The following is a 5609-nucleotide window of genomic DNA, read 5'->3' on the forward strand; positions in this document are numbered from 1 at the left end:
AGACTGTAGAAAGGGGAAAAATATACAGGTCATATACACAGGATCAGCAATTTATGAGAATAAAAATGTTCCCCCAAACTTAGGGAAAGGCAATTGTTCTGTAGTCATAATAAGTGGCTATCAAAACTGGTTTTAACTCCATGTAATCAAATCAGCACAACTCCCCTCAATGAACACACTTTTACAAGCCAACTCATCAGCATCAGGTCTTTGTTTCTGAAAAACAGCCAGTCGTAGATGGACTCATTCCTGCAAAAACATATCTGAGTGGTGAACAATCAACAAAGTTTTCCCCAAGGAACTGTGATTCTACAAGTGATGGCATCCTACTGAATTCTCCGAAAATCCACCAGTCCCTGAATTCATGCTTCCTAAGAATTCTAGACATACTCAACAGTCCGCTTTGTTCAGAGAGACTATTTCTGACCATTATTCACTATAGCAAGGAGTAAATTCAGCTTTGTCCTTTTTTTCAGATATTAAGTGGCAGTCTCATCATCTTTTGGCATAGACTTTTAACTTGTGAACAGCAGTATTGGAAGCTACAGAGCAATGGAGAAAGGTTTTCAAAATGTTAAGAGAAAATAATTAACAACCTAGAATTCTACTCCCAACCAAACTAGCACTTAAACACAAGAACCAAAAGAAAAAGAAAAAAAAAGACTTTTTCAGACATGCAACGTTTCATACAATTAATTTACTGTACTCTTTCTTAGGAAGTCACTGGGGGAAACCAAGCAAAAGGAAGATATGGATTATGAGAAATATGAGATCAAATAAAGAAAAAAAGCAGAGGAAAGCCCCAGGATGATGGTAAAGAGAGATCCCAGCATGATAGTTGCACCCCAGAACAAACCAGTTCATGCTGCAGCTTGTATTAATTATCTTGTGCTGCATAACAAACCAACCCCAAATGTAGTGGCTTAAACAGTCATCTATTTAGTTCACAATTTTGCTAGGTGGTTCTTCTGGCTGATCTTAGCTAGGCTCACTCATGCATCTGCAGTCAGTTGGCAGTTAAACTGGAGCTGACTGGTTCCAGATTGCCCCATTCACATGCCTGACACGTATCTTGGTGTTGGCTGTGGTGATGGGATGACTGGACTATGTTTCTGTCTGTGTGACCCCGGCTGTGGGACCCTGACCCACGGAGGCAGGCGCTCGATAGACACGAGGCAGGACGCGTGGTGACCGGTACTGGCTTTATTGGTATCTCCGGGTGACTCAAGCGGGAAGGGAGGAATCGCGCGCGCTTTCTTTGTTCGGTCGGTTTTATAGGGGCAGAGGGCCTGGGGCAGTAGGAGAGCTGATCTGGCAGGTAGCGATTGGCTAGGGAGAGCTGATCTGGCGGGTAGTGATTGGCTAGGTTGGTTGCTGGGCAGGAAGCCTGCCGGGCGGGAGCTTGTGGGACGGGAGGTTACGGGAGAGCTGATGCGGATGGTGATTGGTTCAGTGACCTGCCAGGCGGGGAAGGTTGCTGGTCTTGGGCCGGGCCAGGATAGAGTGAGATAAGGGACCCTCCCTGCAGGGGAGGAAGGGCCTCCCTTATTGGGAATTAGGCCCTTTCCACATGGCTGGGGAACGGGGCCAAAAGTCCTCTACCAGACACTCTTCTCATCAAGAAGGTGAGCCTAATTCATCACATGACAGCAGGAGTCCAAGAGCCCAAACCACAAGGACTCTTCAAGCCTCTACTGAATCATATTTCGTTGGCCAAAGCAAGTCACATGGTCAAGGTCAGAGCCAAAGTGGAAGGTACGCTCAGAGTTACTGAGCAAGGGAACACAGACACAAGAAAGGGAATCACTGCTGTTGTTGGGCTTCCGTTTTTTTTTTTTTTAAGTAGGGATGGTGTCTTGTTTTGTTGCCCAGGCTGGTCTCAAACTCCTGGACTCAAGTGATTCATCAGCCATGGCCTCCCAAAATGTTGAGATTACACAAGTGCACCACCATGCCTGGCCTTATTGAATATTTAGTTTTTTATTAGCTGTCTCCCCTAACATAATGTAAAGTCCCATGTGGGCAGCCATATTTGTCCCCAAGTGCTGAAAACAGGGTCTGGTGCATAGTAGCCACTAAAACATTTCTTTTGAATAAATTGATAAAAACAAAACATACACACAGAAAAGGACAAAAACCACAACTCCTTATAGTGGCTATTTTGGGAGAGGAATTGGGAACTTGAGTGGAAGAGCAGGAGAAAGGAACTGACTTTTAGTTCTTTAGGTACCCTGGCCATATAATCCCTACAGCTTTGGGGGTCCAAGTGGGGGTCTCCACAGTGCTGCACACTCACAGGGATCCATGAGAGTGTCGAAGGGAAATGTGAGAACATCTGTTTATTTATTTTCATGTCAGATGGGCAAAGTGCTGACATCATGACAAGGTTTGAGGATGGCATATCCCACACTTGAATGTGAACACCTAATCATCATGCTTATGAACTACAAAAGCATCAACATATTTATGTTTGCTTTCTTCCTAAGAGAAAAAAATTCATTATTAATATTTAATTTTATAGATTTTGAGTACATGCTTATAATTTATAAATTATATTCTACATTTCATGCTCAGTGATTTCACTGACAAGAGTATGGAATCAGACATTTGGTCTGAAAAAGTTTAGTTACAGACTAACCGCCCATAGGTCTTGTAAATGGTGAATGTGTTTGACTTGTCATGTACTGTTTTAAAATGGTTTGAATAAAATCCAGAGATTTCACATAAAATTCCACATTTCTGGCTATTTTTGAAATGCTAGAGGAGCTGGCATACTGGTCCTATGATTTGCTGGAGCTGGTGAGCATGTACACGTTTAGAGGGGTGTGTGTGTGTGTGTGTGTGTGTGTGTGTGTGTGTGTACATATGTGCACCGAGTCTTTCTAATGGCTTCCTGTGGGTTCTCACATTCAGTTTACTTCACTAATTTATCAGCCTAGCCTTGCAGACATTTTAGTTTATGGCCTTTTTCTGACTGTTTCTTAGTATCAGCCAAATCATTTGTGCCTGGTAGCAGTGAAAGTGATGAGATTTGCTAATAATGTAATTTTTTTTTTTTAAAGATTGATTTCAGAGCTATTGCTACCCTAACACTACACTTACTCACTTTCAATCCTGGTGAGTGAGAATCATAGGGCATGTGTTGACACACCAGAAACCAGGCTTACCAGGGGAGCGTGTCCTTGTGAATCACCATTCTTCAGGTGTGTCCTGTCTGAAAGCAGTCTGACAACCACTGATCTGAAGTAAAAAGTTTTGTACCTTGATATTCTAATTATGTGTAGTCCTCCTTTGTTAAATATGTAACTATAGCTTCGTAGGAACTTCTTACAAGTACTGCTTTATCACATATATCACCATGGTTTGCATAGTGAAATATACAGAGATAGTAAAAGAACACACACACACAGAGATGTATGCACATATAGTAAAAGCAGGAAGAGAATGTCTCATTTTTATTTTGTGGTCTGTCCTCAATATCATTTTCTCATTCAATCCTTATAATAGTCATATAAAGACAGTTTTTTCTTTTTTATCTTAATTTTAGAGATGAGAAAATGAGGCTTAGAAAAGTAAAATAGGTACTCCAAAGCCCCAAAACTAGTAAATAGCAAATCCAAGATTCAAACCCAGGTCTAATTTCAAAGGCAATGGCCTTTACTAAGTAATACCCCCCACGTTCCAAAAAACAAAATGAACAAAATCTCTTGATAAGATATTGAAATTTCTCCAATAATATATTTCCAACAACTGATCTAGTTGTCATTGAAAATAGACTATAAAATCAATATATTCTGCTACAGCCAGTGGAGAAGTTAAAGATGTCTTCAGCCACATTAATAGAGGGAAAACAACAAAGGGTGTCCCAGGGCAGAATTCAGTACAGGTTTAAGTACATGGCCAAAAAAGGCTAAAACCTTAACATTTAAAAAATTTTATCAGAGGTTAGACATAACCTTGAAAAATAGTAGACCATTTACTTGTTTCAAAAAATTACAGATTGCTTCTTGGCCACTACTTTTATTTATCAGAGACAAAAAGTAGAGACTAAATCAATTTTTTTAAATACAAGATCAAAACTCCAGTTTCATTCATGCAGTAGAAGGCTTTCCAATATGACCAAGGGTGACTGTTGGGCAAAAGAGGCATAAACAGTTTAAAGCCTTAGGCTCCACTCACGAGAAGTTTATCATTCACTAGAGGAGACGAGGAGTCTAACTCTGAGTGCAATAAAGTACTAAGTCAAGTGAGGCCCCATTCCAAAGGGTCTTGACAGTCAGACAGAGAATTTTGGATTGACAGCTGTCAAAAAGGGAGTTTGGGGCAGCAAAGGGTTAAGAGGCCACTCTGTGCCCAGGCTGCATTCAACTCGGCATGTGCACTGCTGAGAAAAAGAGATGTGAGGTAACCAGCGACTTTCACAATCAGATAAGATAAGAGGCTTAAATAAATTAATCGAAATGGTTCTGAACATGATAAGATGAAGGGTTTAGATGAGAAAGGGTGAGGTAGCCGCTGAAAAAGAAGAGATGTACCTATTTCTCTAGCAGAAAAGGTTATGCAATCCAGGGCACCTTGTGCAATGGAAGGAAAATATGTTAATTAGATGGAAAGCGTACTGTCTATTATGGGTATGTGTATTTGTGTGTGTTGGGGGGCAGAATTATAAGTGAAAAATCAAAAATGAACTCCTAAGCAGAGCTTTCACAGGGTGATATAAGGGAGGCTTTTTAGCTTACTTTTACAATTTTTCTATTTTTTTCTAATTGAATAAGTAATATATGAATATATTTTCCTTGAAAAAATTATAAAATTTATTGGTTAAAATGAAGTCCCCTTTGACTAGCTCTCAACTCTACCCTGCTCCTCCCCGGTGCGTCTTTTTCAGAAATTTGAAGTACAAGCATATGTAGTATTTAAGCATGATGAACAACAACAGCAATAAAAAAGAACGGAAAAGGAAAGCTTGCAATAGTAATAACACTAACAGCCTTTTCTTAAAGGGCTTTGTTAGACAGTTTACAGATAAGCTATTAGCTCATTCAGCAAAAGTGCCGTGAGCAACTACCAAGTACCAGGAACTGGGAATACGACAATGACCTCAAGGCCGAGCACAACCACTTCCAAGGTTGGCATCATTTCTCATAATATACTGATAAGGAAAGTGAGACTCAGAAAAATCACACAACTCACCTAAGGTTACTGTAAGTTAAGTGGTAGTGCTGGGATTCAAATTCTGGCCCTCCTTCTACAGTTGTCTTCACAGCCTGGCTCTCCTTCTACAACTATCTGATGGTTTTTAAACCATTTGTTATAAAAGCGGAAGTCTTTTTAAGTTTTTAAATGAAAATATAATAAAATTATTACATTGTAGATCAATATAGAGAAAACAAACGTAGAAGTGGATGTGCTTTGGTTCATTTCAAGTGGCCTACCCAAAAAAAAGATTTCGTTTTTATCAAGAGGACTGGAAGGGATTGCTTATATGAAATCCCCAAAGGCCCAAGTCTTCTATTGCCAAACAGCTTTAGGCGTAACTACCAAGCATAATTGATAGCGATCATCAGGGCCAGTGAATTACAAACTGGGCAGTGCCTGAGCATTAGATT

At 40.2% G+C, this 5609-nt stretch overlaps 1 non-coding gene across 1 annotated transcript; it reads right to left on the minus strand.

The window, feature by feature from the left end:
* Nucleotides 1-2352: 2352 nt before the first annotated feature.
* On the minus strand, nt 2353-2456 carry LOC135277140 (small nucleolar RNA U13). The gene has a single exon (XR_010344738.1). It is a non-coding gene; the product is annotated as a small nucleolar RNA U13 (small nucleolar RNA).
* Nucleotides 2457-5609: the final 3153 nt, after the last annotated feature.

The sequence above is a fragment of the Aotus nancymaae genome, unplaced genomic scaffold (assembly GCF_030222135.1).
Source record: "Aotus nancymaae isolate 86718 unplaced genomic scaffold, 86718_ANA_hifiasm-v0.15.2.pri h1tg000029l, whole genome shotgun sequence".
Classification (NCBI taxonomy): domain Eukaryota; kingdom Metazoa; phylum Chordata; class Mammalia; order Primates; family Aotidae; genus Aotus; species Aotus nancymaae.